This window comes from Camelus bactrianus, chromosome 33 (genome assembly GCF_048773025.1).
Source record: "Camelus bactrianus isolate YW-2024 breed Bactrian camel chromosome 33, ASM4877302v1, whole genome shotgun sequence".
Taxonomy (NCBI): Eukaryota; Metazoa; Chordata; class Mammalia; order Artiodactyla; family Camelidae; genus Camelus; species Camelus bactrianus.
The window spans coordinates 24,574,887-24,594,010 of NC_133571.1; the positions used below are offsets into that span (position 1 = coordinate 24,574,887).

General features: G+C 56.2%; 1 non-coding gene across 1 annotated transcript; it reads left to right on the plus strand.

The window, feature by feature from the left end:
• Window positions 1-424: 424 nt before the first annotated feature.
• On the plus strand, window positions 425-498 carry TRNAV-AAC (transfer RNA valine (anticodon AAC)). Its single transcript has one exon. It is a non-coding gene; the product is annotated as a tRNA-Val (tRNA).
• The last annotated feature ends 18,626 nt before the right edge of the window (window positions 499-19,124 follow it).

The window sequence follows — 19,124 nt, forward strand, 5'->3', positions numbered from 1 at the left end:
ACAAAGTTACTACAAACGCAACAGTAATAAAGACTGCATGGTGCTGGCGTGAGGATATACACATACAGACCAATAAAACAGAATTGAGAGTCCAGAAGTAAATGGGTACCTTTTTCTTAAAGAATGCCAAGAGAATTCATTGGGGAAAAAATATTCTTTTCAACAAATGGTGTTGGGGCGACTGAATATTCAGGTGAAAAGGAATGAAAGGGGGTCTCTACCTCACACAACACACAGAAGTAAAAGGGGATGAAAGACCTAAACATAAGAGCTGAAATTATAAAACCCTTAGAAGAAAACATAGTGACCCTGCCTTAGCTAATGGGCTCTGAGATATAACACCAACAGCACCAAAATTAACAATAATAAACTAAACATAAAATAAAAATTTTGAACGGTTGTGCTTCAAATGATCCCAGCAGCGGGGAGGGTGCAGCTCAGTGGTAGAGTTCGTGCCTAACATGCACGAGAACCTGGGTTCAATCCCCAGTTCTTCCACCAAGAATAAACAAAAACCTAATTACCTCTCTCCCCCTAAAAAACAAACAAACAAACAAAAGGGGAATTCAAATGATCCCAACAAGAAAGTTAAAAGAAAACCCACAAAATCAGAGATATTTGCAAATGACATTTGATTTGGGACTTACATACAAAATATTCTAAAGAACTGTTCCGTCTCAACAATAAAAAAGACAAATAACTCAACTAAAAAATGGGTGAAGAGTCTGAGAACGTTTTTCCAAAGAAGATGCCCAGAGGGCTAACAAGCCCATCACACAATATGCTGAACATTACTGGTCATTAGAAAAACCCAAGTCAAAACATCACACCTGCTAGGATGCTTAGAACAAAAAGGTCAGGCAGTAACAGGAGTCGGATGAGGACGTGAGAGGGGAGCCCTCTTCTTCGCTGGGACCCCTGCACGTTGCTGGGGGCGCGGTAAAGTGCTGCCACCACTTTCGAGAACAATCTGCCAGTTTCCAAAAAGATAAGCATAGAGTTGCCACGTGACCCCGTAATTCCCCTTCTAGGTTTGTGCTCAAGAGAACTGAAATGATGAGTCCACACAAAACTCTGCACACATAAGCTCACAGCAACAGTATTCAAAACAGGAAAACATGGGAACAACTCAAAAGTCTAAACGAACAGATTAACAAAATGTAGTCCATCCACACAATGGAATATTATTTCGCCATGAAAAGGAGTGAAGTTCTGACACCTGCTGCTACCTGGGTGGACCTCGCGAACATGATGCTGAGTGGAAAGTCAGTCACCAAAGCCACACACTGCGTGATTCCACACACATGAAACGTCCAGGACAGGCCACCCATCCAGGCAGAAAGTAGGCCAGTGGTCGTCGGGCGGGGAGAAGGGGCGACTAGGGTGTGACTGTTACCGAGTCCAAACCCATTCTGTTCGCCACACAACAGGCCAATAAATCGGGAGACGAGGTGTTGGGGCAAGGAACAATGACTTTATTCAGAAAGCCAGCAGACCTGGGAGATGGCAGACAAATGTTCTGGAGAACCATCCCACCCAGCTCAGAATTCAGGCTCCTTTTTCACTAAAAAGGGGAGGAGGTGTGCTTGGCTGTGGCAAACTTCTTGGTGTCGGAGTCCTTTGTTCCCGCTGCCATCCACGTGCGGCAGGTCATGGTGTCCCTGCAAACCTCCAGCAAGACAAACGTTATTTTCTATCCTGCAACTTTTCACTTCATAGGAATGGAAGAGTGTTACACCCTTAAAGGTCAGAGCCTTGAGAAGAGGCTGTCCTGTGTGTTTCAGGCTCTGGGCTGCATTCTTTCACAAAAGGAGCGGAACCAGCAGGACTGAGCCCAGGAAACAGAGCCCAGGGTTAGAGCTGAAGGAGCAGATCCAGGACGGAGTCAGATTTGCTCCTCTCTGTTCCACGACTGCAACAAGGACGGAGTTTCTTTTTTGGGCGATGAAAGTGCTCTGTAATTAGAGAGCGGTGAGGTCGTACATCACGTTGTGAATAGGCTGAAAACCGTGGAATTGTACACTTCCAAAGGGTTCATTCTATGTTGTGTGAATCCTACCCCGTAACGGTGTCTCTCACACACACACACACACACACACACACACACACACCCTGGGTGGCTGGCAGTGGCCTCTGGCAGCCGCAGCCGAAACGCTGTGGTCACCCTGGCCCCGCACGGCAAACTGGAATTTCCATGTCTGTCTCTCAGTGTGTAGGGCTGGTGGAGATGAGATGAGAAAGTTCCAAAAGGGAAAGACCGTGGGTCCAACAGCAACTCTGAAGCTGGAAACCCAAGGTGTGTGCGTGTGCTCGGGAGGCCCAGCACACCCCCACTAGCGGCCTCGTGTCCCTGAGGCTGCAGCTTTTCCCACCAGTGTCCCTGTAAATACGCAGGCTTGACACACACCCAGGACTTAGCGTGGCCTCCCACAGCCCATGGGACACTCTCTCACTCGTTAACTCACTGAGCTCCGGGGCGTCTCGAACAGCATTATTCCTCTTTCAAATCATGGAAACTGAGGCATCAGAGGACCGAGACACTGGCCGGCAAGGACTCACCGAAGGTAACAAAACAGGCCCCTGGACCCACACGGCGAAGAACGGACGGCGAGCGGCAGGCAGGGCCGCGCCGCGCTGGGGATGCGGCCGCGCCGCAAACTGCGTCGCTTTCTCCACCGGCGAGCTGGGAAGAGACGGGGGCCGCTTGCCGGCTGCCCACTCAGCCATCCTATCGCTGCCGCGGCCACCACCTCAGAACAAGAAAGGCAGAGTCAGTGGTCCAGGGCGGGCTCTGCCCGGGCCCCACCCACTCTCCCTGAGTCAGAGCACAGCGCCTGTCTCGCAGCAGGGTCGCCAAGGCATCACTGGGCCCGCTGTGTGCCTGCTGGTCAGGAAGCGGCAGGTCACCTGCTCAGCACCCCTGCCCGCTCCTCCAGATGCACCCTGGTCACCTTCCGTGGGCTGTCCTCGCCATCCTGGTGCTCAAGGACGCATATGAAGGGTCAGGAGCAGCAGACCCGAGCTGCTGAACCACAGCGGGGTGGGGGGAGCAGAGAAAGGCCAACAGCAAGCCAGGGAAGGACAAGCTGGCCCGACTGTCCAGGGGGACCTTTGCGTGCCTCCGTTAGGAAGCAGAGGGCCCTCCAGGGTGGTCAATCAGCTTGACCCTGAGGCTACGAGATGAGATTTGCTAACATCCGATCACTGGGATCCCCACCTTAGGAAGGAAATGGCTTCACTGCCCCAAGTTTCAGAAGAGAAACAGCCACGGGGGAAGGAGCCAGCTGGGTCTGGCGTTTATGACACGTGGGATCCAGGGATAAGACCCTCACGGGGGGAGGAGGGGCAGGGGTCTCCTGCGATCCTTACGCTCAAAGCCTCCGCCCTCTCATCTGAAAGCCGCGGGAGCCTCACGACCCGGCGGGTCTCTTTCTGAAGGTTTCCGTGAAGCCCAGCTGTGACGGCACCGCCGCGGAGGCCTCTCGCACGCTCAGACTGCTGTCTGAGTGCCAGTGCCTATCCCCGACCCAGGCTCTACACCGAGGGCCTCCCGCCCTGGGGGCTGCCCTGAGGTAGGAGGGGAAAAGCCCCATTTACTGAGAGGGAATCACATGCCAGACACCGGGTGAGTCTCCCACACACACTGTCTCATCAGGTCCTCCTACAGCGGCGCCCAGGGAGACGGTGCCACCCCTACTCTGCAGGAGAGGCCAGGCAGCTGGTCCCTGAATGAGCAGCTGGGGTGCATCCGTGTCCCTCTGCTGCCACGTGCTTCCCTGAACATCGTGCGTCGTCTGCTTGGCTTCCACCCCGCCAAGGCGCAGGCCGGCCCTTCCACAGACTCTCGACAAGGTCTGCATGGCCTGAAACGCTTCCCATCTGGTCCTCTGCAGAAAACAGCCCCTGTTCCAGCCAAGAGAGTGGGCTCGGGTGCCGGACGGTCTGGGTTCAGGGACAAGCACCCTCGCCGAACAGCATGGCCGAGACCAGAGGAGGGGACATGACTGCAGGCGAGAGTCACCCTCATCTGTAAACCGGGACGACGACAGCTCGACTGCTCGGGACCCTCCCCACAAAGCCAGGCCGGGCGCTGGCTCCCGCTGCATCTGGGCAAGGGTGGCAGGGCCAGTGCCGCCCGTCCCCTCTGCCGCCCAGCGGTGCCTCCCGCCCCCGCCAGGTGCACAGGACCACCAGCCCCCGGGATCACAAGGACTGCGGCCTCCTCCCTCACGGCCCGGCCTCGATGGACGTTTCTCTCCCCGCCCCCTCCCCACAGCACAGCTCACCCGGGCTCAGGGCAGAGTCAGGGCCGTTCCCCCGAGGCTACCAGTCACCCTGGGGTTTGGGGGGCGGGGAGGGGCCGTGGGAGGGAGGGGGTGGGAGTGTGAGGGAGCAGAGTGTGGGCCCACAGTCTTCAGCTTGGGAATTACATTAAGACTGTCCTGAGGCAGGACAGGCTGGTGAAGCTCGGCCACAATCTGTTTTTGACTGTCCCACCCAGGACTTTAAAGACGGTGGTTCAAATCTGTCTTTCAAACAGAACTGCCACCTCTGAAAGTAGCGGTGGTCTTTCAAAGGCAGCCTTAAGAAGTTTCAAAGCCTCTAGTTCCGTCCACGCAAAGCTCCTTTGAGTAACTCAGAACAGGATTAGCCTCCCCGGTTCTGAGGGCTCCTGCCACCGGCGCCAGAGGAGGACCCCAGGCAGCGCGGGCCCACCTTCCCTTCGAGGCAGGGCTAGAAGGCGGCCCAGCTCGGGGCCAGAGACCAGCGGGGGCACATGGACACCTGGCGAGGCCCCCGGACTGCAGTCCTGAGAGCCGGGTCCTGCCCTCATCTGCTGTCACCTCTCAGCCGCTCTGCACTGGGCCAGCCACCAACGGACAGGAGTTCTCCAGGAGCCCCAGGAACCTCCCCGCCACTGCTGGAAAGTGGCCTTGTCTGGGCACCTGCGTCCAGGTGCACGCCAGCCCGCGGGGAGGAGGCACCTCGCAGTTAGGGTCTGATCCCAGGTCTGCCGGCTCCAAACTTCCAGAACGCTTCAGCCTGCTCCATCCTGCCCTCACTGTGCACGGTTCCCACCTGGGGACCCCCACTATCACCCTCCCACCGGGACAGGCAAGGCGGAGCATGCAGCCTGGGCAGGGGCCCTGCCCCCTGCAGGTCAGTGGTCTCTGAGCTGTGGGGGAACCTCTGCTTCTGACCGAGAGGAGCGAGGGGAGGAGGAGCCCTGGGGAGGAGGTGGCAGGAGGCACAGGTGGTCTCCGTCACGCTCTGGGGTCAAACGAACACTCGCCAGAATGTCAGATAAAATGCCCACAAAGAATTCAAAAGCGACAACAAAAAAAAACTGCAAAGGCCCCAGAACACACCATCCGGGGCTCCCCGTGCGCGTTTCCCAAGTCACTGGAACCAGCGCCCTCAAGGGCGTTAGGAGTGGCCGGGACGACGCCCGACGGTCAGACGTAGGAACAAGAAAGCGACACCGTGGGGCCCACACTGGTCAGACCCGCCGAACCCGCGGGCCGAGGGGAGGCAGCCCCCCTGAGCCTGGGGCTGGGGAGCTGGGAGGAGAGCCAGCAACGGCACGAAAAGGCAGGGAACAGGTGGCCCCTGGAGGAGGAGCCGGGGCAAGTGAGCGAGTGTGCCGGGGGCAGGCTCGCAGAGCTGACGCATAAGAAGGACCGTAGTGAGGGTGGGGCCCTCTCCACCCCGGGCGACGCCAGGAAAGCTGGCGACGGGCGTGAGGAGACGGGAGGGAAGGCGCTCACACAGGAGGGCCCGACCATAGGTCAGCCACCGGCTGGACGGTCGCAGAGAACCGTGTAGACATCTGGCCTCAAAACCCGGTGCTCTGAAGCCTGCCCGTCCAGCGCCTCTGGGCTCAAACATCTGTCTCCCTCCCCTGCCTGCTTCACTCAGTTTTAGATCCTGTTTGCTTCTCTTACAAAAACATCACCAACGCTCTCCTAAACCAGCAACCACTTCTCCACACCACGACTCTGAGCAGGTGAACACGACTCCAGCACACAGATGTTACCGCAACTCACTTAACCAAGTCCCTGGGATGGGCGTGGGCACTGAGCGTCCTTCCAGGTTTTCGCGACTGTAAAGGCCCCGTGATGAATGGCCTTGCACTTGCTCTAATGTCCGCCCCTTCCCGTTGCCTCCTTAGAAACAGTTCTTAGACGCAGCGCTCCTGGGTCCAAAGTTGCACACCTGCCTTTGGAGCCGAACCCCACAGCCGACCCGTTATGCCGTCAGGGTGATGGGGGGCCCGTTTCGCCACGTCTCACCAACACGGGGCCCGTGTCCTTTGTTTCACCTTTGCTTGAATTAATTCCGGGCGGGAGGACATCAAAAAGACCTTCTGTGGCTGGACTGGCATTCGAGCTGGCCCTCGAGTGGCCGGGGAGGGCACTTCACGGGCATCTCATGACAAGACTCAGCACAGCAGCCCAGAGGCCGGGGCTCGTGAGCGAGTCGGACAGGCACGGGGCTCTGCAGCACGGGGCCCCAGGCAGCCAGGAGGAAGAGCCGACCCGCAGGCGGTCAGAGCGGGGTCCCGAAGGCCTTGGGCGGGCTCCTCGGGGGCTGAGACTGAATTCCACAGCACTTGGACACCATCAGCAGCTTGTGAGCAGGGTGAGGTGCTTCTGCGTGCCATCCTGGGGGTGCCAAGAGCCTGCCAAGGAGGCTGTTAAGTGGCAGGACTGGGTGTCGTAGTTTTGACAGTAACCAGGAGACGTGTCTGTTTTTCCCACTCTGGTGTGACGCCGGGCTGGAGCTCCTCACAGGTGTTCCGGCACGCCAGGACCGCGCGCACGGCCCTCGTGGTGCCACGGCGTGGCCCCGGGTGGCCCTGGGAAGGCTGGAGACACACAGCAGGAAGAAAGAGGGTGAGCAGGAGTTCAGAAACAAGGGAGAGAAACAGCAGAGACAGGGAGGAAGTCCACTAAAGGCACCGCGCAGGGCTGGGGACACGCCACCACCCTCCCCCGCAGGGCCGCGGTGCAGGAGGCCGCCGCGCTCGGACCAGAGCTGCACTGTCTCAGAACCACTGCACCTTGAAAGGGACATTAGGAAAAAGAAAAAAAAAAAAAAAGATTCTCAGAAGATGGTAATCAAGTTCTTTGTCTCACTGAGCAGGTAAAACTGTTTTCATTGAGGAAATTGAAATAAGACTAGCGCTCAGCTGTGACATTTACGACACAGATTAATTAATTACCTAAATAGATCCGAGGTAGAGAAATAAGGTAATTTCAGAGAATCAAAATATAAACACCCACAATTTCAGGGAAATGTGCGTAAAATTCATCACACAAGCATATGGGAAATACGGGTTCATTCCTCCCCCTTTTGGAATTAAGCGTCAGCCGTTTCCCAGTCCCCACAGAGCACTCCCTGGTGACCACGCAGACGCAAAGGCCACTGCAGCGTGGTACCATCATGGCTGGTACTGCAGCCCTCGACGGCCGTAAACACCCTGCAGACAATCCCTTCTCATGCCACGAGGCAGGAATTACGTCGCCCACCTCTCATTAAATGTCTGATGAACTAGTAACTGAGTGGAAAGTTCTCTGCAAGGATCCCACACCAGTGCTGGCTCCTCTGGCCGGCCTGCACAGCGGCGCCCAGGCTAAGTGTTTAGGAGAACAGTCCTGGCTGACCCAGACCCTAGCGGCCACGGGCTGTCAGACCCCAGGACAGGTGGCAGGAGTCGGCCAACGGCAGACTGACCTCCTGCTTCAGGGCCAGCCTTTCTGAGACGGTCCAAACTCCAACTTCCTTGTAGGTCCCGGGGCAGGTATACCAGCAGCCCAATCTCTGCAGGCAAGGAAAGCGGGGGGAGAAAGACGCCCCTTGCTCCAGCCACATCACCTGCTTCTGCCCCCGCACACCCAGCCCCGGGCCTTACTGCTGTGCGCTCCTGGAGGACCACCCCTTCCTCTGAGCTGACAGCCACGAGCATCTTCGCAGCCTGGCCCTTGTCGTCCTGAACCAGAAGGCACTCCCCTGGTTTCTCCAGTGGACCTATAAGCTCCTTGAAGGAATGAGCCTCCCCAGTACCACGCCCCGCGCACAGAGGCTGTCAGTCACGTCTGGGTGGCTTCTGTGAGAGCTCAGCCCGGCAACGTGCGGGCCCCTCTCGGGAGCCGGGGGTCCTGCAGGGCCCTCACCTGTGTTCCCCGTTACAGGAACACGTCACTTCACCACCTCAGCCTGGTCCCCCTGAGGTCAGCAGCCCTGCCGTCAGCCTCCCCTTGTGGGTTCAACAGTCAAGTCCCAGGTCCTTCCCAACCAAGACTTAGGTGCCTCATCCCCTTGCTGAAGACCAGCGATGTGGGCTGCAAAGCCCCCACGTGGTTTGTGGTAGGTGCTGCCTGGTGACGTCGTGTCAGGTGTCCTTGAAGGAGGAAAGGGGGTCTAAGTGACATCTTTTATGGTGATAAAAGATGCACACACTTTAACCACTTGAAGCGTACAGGTCGGTGGCATGAAGTATTTTCTTTTTGTTTTGAAACCACAACCTCCGTCCATCTCCAAGATCTTTCGTCACCTCCTGGAACTGTGTCCCCATTAAACACCAGCCCCTCACGTGTCCCTCCTCCCGCTCCCAGCCACCCCCACTCCGCTGCCCGTCTCTGCGGCTAGGCTGTTTCAGGTACCTCCTGTAAGTGGAACCACGCAATATTCATCCTTTCGTGTCTGGCTTATTTCGCTCAGCATCAGGTTTACAAGAGCCATCCATGTAACGGCACGTATCAACGCTTCCTCCCCTTTTAAGGTTGAATAATATGCCATTGTCTGCACATGACACATTCTGCGTGTCCACTCATCTGTCAAGGAACATTTGGGCTGTTTCCATCTTTCGACTACTGTGAATAATGCCACCAACAAACACTGGTGTGTAAACGTCTGTTCTGGTCTCTGCTTTCAGTTCTTAGGCAGACACACCTCAAAGCGGGGTTGCTAGATCACACGGAAATTCTGATTTAATTTTTTGAGGAACCATTACTGTTTTCTGCAGCAGCTGCGCCATCCGGCATTCTCACCAGAAGCACACGAGGACTCCAGCTTCTCCACGTCCTGGCCAGCCCTTGTCATCTTCTGGGTTTTTGACAATACCCGTCCTTTTCGGCATGAAGTGATATTTCACTGCGGTTTTAATTGCCATTTCCCTGATGACTAGTGGTGCTGAGCAGAGTTTATTTTGTTTATTGGCTGTTTGTTTATCTTCTTTGGAGAAATGTCTGTTCAGTTCCTTTGTCCATATTTTACTTGAGTTGTTTGGTTTTCTGCTGTTCGGCTGCAGGAGTTCTTTTTATGTCCTGCATGTAAATCTCTGGTCGTCCGTAGGAACGGAAAACATTTTCTCCCACTCTGTGGGCTGCCTTTTCACTCTGTTGTTGGTGTCCTTTGATGGAAAAAGGTTTTTTTACCTTTGATGAAACAGAGTTTATCGATTCTTTTTCTTTTGTTGCCTAAGTTCTTGGTGTCATATTCAAGAAATCACTGCCAAGTTCAGTGCCGTGAAGGTTTCCCCTATGTGTTTTTCTAAGAATTTTAGAAATGCAGCTTTTACATTGAGGTCTTTGATCCATTTTGAGTTCATTTTTGTGTAAAGTAAAGGTCCACCTTTCCTGGCACCAGCTGGTGAAAAACACTGTCCTTCCCCATTCAGTGGTCCCAGCGTCCTTGCTGAGAGTCAACCGGCCACATATGTAAAGGCTTATTTCTGGGCTCTCTATTCCATCCCATTGTCTCTATTCCATCTCTATGTCAGCCCCACACTGTTTTGATTATTGTGGCTCTGCAGTAAGTTTTGAAATACAGAAGTGTGAGTTTTCCAGTTTTTGGTTGGTTTTTTTTTTCAAGACTGTTTTTGGCCATTCAGGGTCCCTTGAGATTTCATATGAATTTTAGGAAAGATTTTTCTACTTCTGCAAACAAGTTGGGATTTGCTTGGAGTGGTGTTGACATCTTAATATTGTCTTCTAATCCATGAACATGGGATGTCTTTTCATTTACTTTTGTACTCATTCATGTATTTCAGCATTGTTTTGTGGTTTTCAGTACAGAAATCTCTCAGCTCCTTGGTTAAATTTATTCTTAAGTATTTTGTTCATTTTGATACTATTGAAAATGGAATTATCTCCTTAATTTTTTTCAGATTCTTTATTTTTAGTGTAGAGATATGCAATTAATTTTTTGTGTTGATTTTGTATCCTGTAACTTTACTGAATTCATTTATTCCTTCTAACAGCCATTTGGAAAAACTTTATGGGTTTTCTTTTATAATTTTTTTAAATTTTAATTGAAGTACAGTTAGTTACAATGTGTCAGTTTCTGGTGTACAGCACAATGTACAGTCATGCATATATGTACATATATTCATGGGTTTTCTACATATAAAAAGATCATGTTATCTGTGAACAGAGATAATTTTTCTTCTTCCTTTCCAATTTGGATGCATTTTATTTCTTTTTTTGCTTAATTGTTCTGGATAGAATTTCTAATACTATGTTGAGTAGAAGTAGTGAAAATAGATATATTTCATGTATTGTTCAGTCTTCCATTTCAAAAATTTCCCATCTTTTACCTTTGAGTACGATGTTAACACATGCACCCTTCATCGTGTTGAGGATGGAAGTGCTATTTTAAAAGCTTGCTGGAGTGCCCCAAGTAGCACGTGTTCTTGCCTTTTGATAAAAATATGTCATATCACAGATGAATGGATAAAAAAGACATAGTACAGTGGAATATTCCTCAGCCATAAAACAGAATGAAATTATGCCATTTGCAGCAACATGGATGGACCCTGAGAAGGTGCTGTTGAATTACTTGTTTAACCAGTGACTTGATCCACTCAGTTTTCTCTTCACTAAGGCCTCTCTGAGCAGGGTGGTGGCTGCTGGGATTTCAGCTTGGGTGGAATCTTCCAACGGGAGACACCCCACACCCCGCTTAGGCGTGAGAATAGTCCCTGTGGCTCCTGTCACAAACAACCACAAACCTGGTGGCTTAGAATAATGGGAGTTGACTTTCACGCAGCTGTGGGGGCCAGAGTCCAAAACCAGGCAGGACCACGCTCCCTCCGGACACAGCACGGGAGACCTGGCCTCTCGTGGCTTCCCAGGCTGCATCTTCTTATCTCTGGACCACCTGACCCCCACCTACCCTCCTTTGTACACAAGAGAAACAACAAGGTCACTCATCCGTCTATAGACAAAAAGCGGGACATGAACCGCAGGCTTCAGAGCCCAGCCCTTCCCACCTACACGCGCCCTTCCCCAAGAAGAGAGGTAACGGGGTGGGGTCAGAATACTCGTCGATGCACTTTAGAGTTTACAACACTCACGCATCCGTATTATTTAGTTCTCATGACCCTGGGAGGCTCGCCTGGTCAGCCCTGTCCTACAGATGAAGGACACAGAGGCTGAGAGAAGTCTGATGACTTTCTCCAAGACGCACAAGGGCCAGAGTGGTCCGACCATCAGTCAAAGGCCCAGTCCTCCCCCACAGACACGGCTGTGTTTCTCATACGTAGGGCGCAGGCTGGAACGCACGCGTGTCAAACCCAGATGCACATGTGGGCTGTTGGGGGTTTTTTGCATTTAAAAATAAAAATAGTCTTGATGTAAAGTTAAAAACAGGAGGGTGATTTGCATAAGACCCTGAGCTCTCAATTACACCAATTACTTTATAATTACAGGCAATGCCATCTTGAGTTTTTCAAAACCTACGTCTATTCTTAAAGAATCTGTCAGAAAGAAGCCTTCTTCTCAGGCAGGGGCTCCATTAGTATGCAGGCTGCATGCGGCGGGGGAGCAAACCTGCAGGGCCCAGGAGGAGGAAAGAGGCAGGCGCTTCCAAACAGGAGCTGCTGGGAAAGCAAGAAACTCCTCAAGCCCCCAGCTCTGGGCAGGGCTGTCAGGAACACTCCCTGCCTCCCCCCTCCTTCTGGCTGCTGCCCACCCTGCACGTCTGGGGTGGGTGGAGGGGAGCCTGGCCTGCTGGGCCTGGACTTCTCCCAGACACCCAGATGAGCCACCAGGAGAACCAAACGGGACAGGATGGGTCAGCCTCAGTCCCTCCTGCTGAGTCACCATCACGTCCCTCCTTGCTGGGTGCACAGTGAACAGTGTCCTCCAGCCCCGAGGATGCCGGCTCAGGGGACCGTCCCGCCCGGCACAGGCAGGAGGGGTGGTCAGGGTGCTTGGCTTCGGCATCTGTGTGACTTGGCGTCCCTTCCCCAGGGTCTGGAGACTCCCACACCAGCCGCCCCGCACCCAGGCCAGCAGCCAGGGTCTCTGGACACCGCTGCTCCGAGAACCGTCTGCTCTCACTGGCTTTATGACCCAGGGAGAAAGGGTACCTCGGCCAGCTGGACTGTCAGGACCGTGGAGACCCCAGAGGCCAGCTCCTCATTCTGTGCAAACAGGGCACCCAAATGGCGGGGTCCACTGTGATACTTCCGGTCCAAATGGCAGGGTCAACATGCGAAGTCGGCACGGCACAAAGCAGGTGTCCAGACCCTCTCCCCTCACCAGGAGATGGGCCTCCATGGGCTCCCACGTGACAGGGGCCTGTGCTCTGCTGACATGTCTCTGAAGCCAGTGCAAACAGGCGGCGTGGCACGAGGGAGCCCACCCCAAACTCCATGCTCCACGCAAGAGCAGCACCTTGGGAGAGTCTGTCTGTCTCTGTCTGCATGTTGTCCGCCTCTCTCTCAAGGGAACTGCTCCTTCCTACAGGCACCAGTCTCTGGGATGCTCAGACCGACCCTTCCAAGGAGACCTGGTCCTCACCAGGAGAAGGTCCTTGGGCTTCCTCCGACATCAGCATCACTCACCCCCGCACCTCTCCATCCAGAACAGCTCCCGTCGTGGCCACGAGGCTCCTCCCTCCCCCACCTCAGCCTCCAGGGCACATGGTTACTGGGAAGGGGTCCCCACTCTGTCCCTCTGCACTCTGCTCTATTTCTGCCTTTTATTTATTTATTTTTTTTTGGAGATAATTAGGTTTATTTGTTTACTTATTTATTTATTTTCTGCGTCCCCGTGAACCTGTGACGTCCCTAAGGACAGAGGCAGTAAGGAACTAGCAAACAGCAGGCCCCACGTGCATGAAAGCAGGCTTGGAAGCAGCAGTCTGGGACGACGGCGGCTGGCCCCCAACCCCGGGAACAGGTGCTGGACAGAGGCAGCGGCGGGGACTAGGCTGAGCCCGCTTGCTCCCCCCGCCCTTCCCGCGCGTCCGTGGCCTGCACCGCCGTGGCTGTTCTGTCTCAGTGTCGCGGGAACGACGGGAGTCCCCGCCATCGGGCAGCGCCACCCCAGGCACTGTTGTGTGGAAGGGCTCAAGAAGCAAGAAATAACTCAGCCCAAAATAACTCTTCCTTAGCTCCCAGCTGCTCTGAACAGCTGGATGTCTCCTGAGCCAGACAGCTCTGTCTCTGCACTAACGCGGGAGAAGCCAGCACTCTGAGACACGCTAACGGGGGTCACTGTCGTTCACTCCCTCAGGGAAACGCGTGCCTCCGGCTTTCTCCCTGAGGATTTTCAGGGAAAGTTTTAAACTCTGTGCTTAGCGTTGGGCTGGGTGATCAAGGAACGTGTGTGAGATGACCCCCGCCATGGAGCAAGAGGCGCTGAAAAAATTCACACACAGCAGACAATTAGCAAACAACACGACGGGACATGATTAAGCACTAAAGACAGTCATTCGAGTGCAGAGAGGATGGAGGCGCACTGGGGAAGGTCTCTTCAAGTTGTGCTCTGAAGAATGGACAGCTGAAGAAAAGGCAGGCCGTCCAGAGGGGAAGACGCTTTCAAAGGTGCAGAGCGGGGATGAACCTGGGGTGATGCAACTGGCCGGGCCAGATTTAGAAGGGGAGGACTCAGAACCAGATACCTGGGTGTGGGTCCCCCACTCACCACATCCATGGTGAGTGTCAGCGCGAAAGTCACTTCGCCCATCTGAGCCTTTTACCTCACCTGCCACCTGCCGAGTGAAGACGTTACCTGCAATGCCTCCTTCCCCACCGCGGAGAGCCTGGGGGGGGGTGGGTAGGGAGGGGCTGTGCGAGCAGCAAGCACAGCAGGAGACGTGTGGCCAGAGGAGGGGGGCTGTGGGGACCCAGGCCGAGATTTAGAAACTCAGAACCGCTTGCCTTGGGAAAGCAGGAAGGCTTCCTGGCTTGGATGTAACAGGACACACTCCTTGTGGAACCGGAGTTCTCTTCTCATACTGAATACAAGGTGGCTCAAGCCAGGGCCACAGGCCAGCGGGTCCAGCAGCTCCTTGCCAAGCAAGTCAACGAGGCCACGAAGGGCATCGCCCCAGGACTGCAGAGGTGTCCTGCGCTGTCAGCAGGGAGAGCAATGGTGCCCCAAACCACACGCTCCTGCTCCTGCTCCTGGTCCATGGCCCTGTCCCAGAAACAAGACTCTGGCAACTTCCTGAGGCAGGCCTGTGCTCCCTCTGGTACTGCCATCACATTTAGTGCACCCAGGCACCCACCAGTTTGTCTGGCATTCTGCCAGCTGCCATGCAAGACAGTGTGACCTTCCAGAGACAGAGCACACTGCAGTCTGGAGCAGGGGTGGGGGCGGGAACAGGGGTGCAGCCCTCCCGAGCCCGCAGAGCCCTGGATAGTGGCTGAGCCCCCGGCTCTCCCCTTCCTGTGGGTGCATCTAGACCCACAGAGGACTCTGCTCCAGCACGGCATGTACATGCAGCAGGGTCCCCGCTCTGGGAGGCGCCACATACAGCCTCCCAGAGAAGGAGTGCCCCCACCTTGGAGGCCAAGGTGCCACCTCTGCTAATTACAGAGCCACCTGGAACGCTGACTAAACGCAGGTTCACCGGCGCTGCGCAAACTTCCCCTTTCGTGAGTCTCAAGCATGGGCCTGGGGTCTGTATCTGTCCCACGTACCCAGGGTGAACCTACTTCTGGGAGTCACCAGGTGTCTGAGGCCCTCCGAGGCCGGTACCCTCTGACCCTGCCTGGTGGCACACAGCCACCATCGCAGGGGCAGGAGCGAGAAGCTGATCTGTGGTGAAGGCCTCCCAGGCCCTTCCCAGCCCGTGACCAAGCACACTGGACGGGTGCCTGTCGCGGGGGAGCCCGCGGCCTGCACTGGAGCAGCCGCCTGCTCCTCCCTCTCCGGGGCTGTGAGCAGCTCAGGGGCAGAGGACGCGCGTCGTTCACATCTCTCCTGCAGCACCCTGCATGGAGCCTGGTGGGAGCAGGGGCACAACTGAATTCAGATGATGCCCCAAGTCCTTTCTGTTCTCTCTCCTCCTTGTGTGACCCAGGAGACACTTCAATTAGGGTCAAATCGGGAAGCCAAGTGCGTGCAAATTCAACTTGGGCGTCTGTCTGGGGCCTGAGGCACCTGTGTCACCAAGCGCGGCAGCCCATGGGGCAGGCGGGACAGAGCAGGGTCCCCGTGCGGGTTACAGTTCAGCTCAGTGTTCTGCGCCACGTGCAGAAAGAAAGTGGCGTCTCCCCTCGGCCTGGCTCCTCTCTGCAGCAGGATGGTCTCTCCCAGCTCAGCCTCACCCGGCGCCCTCCTCCCCCGGCCAGCACTGTTCCTGAGAGCCTCCCGTGTTTAGGATTCCTGGCACGGGGGTGGGAGGAGATTCCAAGCATCTTGCCGCAGAGTGAACTAATCCTACCAGGTTCACTCCCCCTCTCGCTCAGTTCCTTCCATCTTATTGGAGCCGCAGGCCCCCTGCGATGCTTCATTACCTACGCGCTCCAAGGCAAGACTGCCTTTTAATGAGCTGAGCAGTATGGGGAGCCCCCTGCTAAGCACCTCTCACGACGCATTTGTCCAGAGAAGGGGGCGCCCTGACCTCCCTAGACCTGTCCACAGGGCAAGGCTCCTAGGAAGGGGAATGGAGAAGCGGGAGGGCACGGGTTCTCCTGCACCGGGGAGGTCAGAAGGGCCAGAGGGCTGCCCTTTCCGGCTGCGCCTGCCCCCATCCCCCTCCTCCCTGCACTCGCACAGTTTCTGGGCAATGTTCCTTGGATCAAAGGCTCCAGGGCTGGAAAGAACCCACCCTCCGCCCACTTAATCCAACTGCCACCTCAGTCATCACATTTTTCCAACAGAGAAAGTGCCTTTTTCTCCAAAAGGCCTCCTTTGCAGGCCACTGGAATTACCGGAAAGAAGGGCAGAGATGGGGTTGTGCACTGGAGGTGGGGAAAGGGGCCGGGATGTGCGCGCTCCAGGGACGTGCGCGCGGGCGGCGCGGCAGGTGAGGGCGCGGAGGGAGACAGGCAGGCCCCGCCCTCAGCTTCCCCTTATGGAGGCTCGGCCTCCCCACCCGGGCTGTGGTGGGAAGGCTCCTTAGACCATCCGCTCCGCCTCGTGGGCGAAAGCCCTGCCGGAAGATCAGCGAGCAGGGGACTGCGACTTGGCACAGGGGTGGGAGGGCTCCGTCCCCGCCCCACGTGCGTGCGAGGCCTCTATTCCCAGCGATGGGCGGCCAGGGGCCAGGGGCCCGCGTCCTCCTGCATCCGAGCCACACTTCGTCCCCATCTCTGCACTCGCTCGGCCCGACTCGTGCGGGGGTTAACGTGTCCCACTCCCTACGCTCCTTTGCGCGGACCTGTGTCTGTGCGCATCTCCGCTTTTGACCGCATTTCTCGCTTCTTGTGTTCCAAAGGGAGCAGGTTAGGAAGGCGGTGACTTCGGGGGGGGGGGGTGCGCGTCGGCGCTGTGGCGATGAAAAGGCCGCGCATCGAACGAAGTCGCTCACCGAACACACTTCGGGTTCCAGCGTAAAAGGGTCGCGGACACAAGGGCCCCACGAGACTTCACTCCTGGGGGAACCGACAGTAACGTTCCAGAAGGAAACCAAAGTGAACATACTCCTGAAAAGCACCACCGACGGGGCTCCGGGCCCACAGCAGGGAACCCCAGGGGGATGGGGGTCCACGTCTACCCACCTCTTCCACCCGGCTCTGACTTTCTCACTTTGCCTCTGACCACAGAAAGGAGCCGAAATAGCTGGCCAGAGGGGCGGGCAGCACACTCCCAGGCCTCGGGGTCCCCTTCTGTAAGGGGGTGCGTGGGTGCCACCCCACCCACGTGGAGGGGACTGAGCGGGCAGCCGTCTCTGATGTGACCCCTTGAGTGAGTGCTGCTCCCAAGGGGTTGATCTTGCCGCCTTCAGGAAGAGCCAGGGGAGGAGTCTGGGGAGGCTGGTGGAGGAAGTGTCTGGAATTGTAGGTTTTGAACTGGCAGAGCTCCCCCAGGAGGGGGGTACCGAGCGCTCTGCCCACAGCTCTGTTCTCAGCCTTACCCCCCCCCCACACACACACACACCAGACCCAGCTTCAGCCTGCGACTCATAGCTCCCACCTCCTTCTGGCCCCACGGAGCTTCCCAAGCCGTCAGATGCCCTCGACCTCCTCCCCCGCCTCCCCGCCTCCCCACCTCCGGCTCTGGCTGCCACGTCGGGAGGAGTGATTAAGGAAACGGCCACGCGGGCAGTGCATTGCTAGATTAAATCGCCAGACCGAAGACCCCTGACCAGCGTCTGTGTGGCCCCCTTGGCCCCGCGGGGGTTCAGCGGGCACGAGAAATGGCCCAGGCCGAGGGAGGGAGCTGTCGAGTCATTCAGTCCTGGAAGGTTTGAGCCAAAAAGGGTTCAGAGGTCTCCTGGTCCACCCCCCACACTGGCTCCAGTCCCCCTACACACAGCGCGTCAGTGGTCAGACTCCCTGGAGAGCCCCTCAGACGTGGAGGCCTCGTTTCTCCCACAGGTTCCTCCTCCAGGTTGTGGTTTGTTGGAATGTGAGCTCAGCCTTGCCGAGCTTCACCTGCGTCCAGTCTGGTCCATCCACTCTCTCCCTCACCCAGCAGACCACCAGCACGTGCCAGGCTCTGGCCCACGAAGCCGAACGCCCGCAGAACAAGGCTTAGCGGGTCCTGCCTCGAGGAACACATGGTTCTGCACAGACACAAACCTGCAGAGAGGCGCTCACGTCCTGGAGCGAGGATGGAAGTGCAGGGGTCTGTGGGGACAGGGGGGAGAGACGCCACGTGGGACACCTGGTGGGTTATGGGGTCAGGTCGGGGAAGGCTCTCTGGGAGTGGCCACATCCAAACTGGAACTGATCTAACAGCAAGTCACAGGGCAACATGCAGTAGGCACAGGGAGCAGATCAGGACGAGGGTGGGCCTAGGAGGTGACCCCAGGGAGACAAGGGAGGTGGCAGCGGGCGGAGAGGAAGGTGCGCTCTCAAGCTCTTGTGACCAGCTCCCGTCAGACGCAGCCGCTGCTCTCAGTCCAGCCTGACAGCTTCTCCCCTGTCAGGTCTCCGTTCTCAGCAGCTCCAAGTCGCCCCAAGGCACCCCTCCCCAGGGTCAGCCCGTGAGGAGGCGTCCTACAGGTGTTCTCAAGCCCACCCGGAGTGGGTCCAAAATTACCTCCTGGTGGTCCTGGTCTTTGCAGCAGGAGGCAGGGAAGAAGTAGAGCTCCCCACAGCTCCTGGTCTCAGGACCGCCCCCCAGGCCTCCTCATCTTCAAATGAAGCACCCCTGTTCCCTAGTTTCAAACCGTCCACCCCATTATGACTACCAGTCTCTAGATGAGATTTCACATTGAAACGACCATTTTTATAAGCAAAGTATTATACAGCCACTGAGTGGAGTATTATTCTGTCATGAAAAGAGAAGAAGCACTGATTCGTGCTACACCACCGATGAACCTGGAAAACACTACACTCAGTGCCCGAAGCCAGACACGGAAGGCCACAGATTGCATGACTCCACTCAAGTGGGGCGTCCAGAGGAGACAAATCCACAGAGACAGAAGGCAGAAGACTGGCTCACCCCCAGGGCAGGGGGAGGCGCGGGGAGTGACTGCTGATGGGTGTGGGCTGTGCTTGGCATGGCGGAATGTCTGGGAACTGGACGGCGGAGCAGGCGCGCCACACTCTGATGTACTTCATGTCCGACTGCACACTTTAATGGGAGTGAAATGGTCAGTGCTGTTTTGCGTCTTTCCCACAATAAAAAACCCTGCCATCTGTGATACTCCGTGTTTGCAGGGCAGTTTTGGATGCTGTCCAGAGTACGTCCTCACTGCCCCCCCTCAGCCCG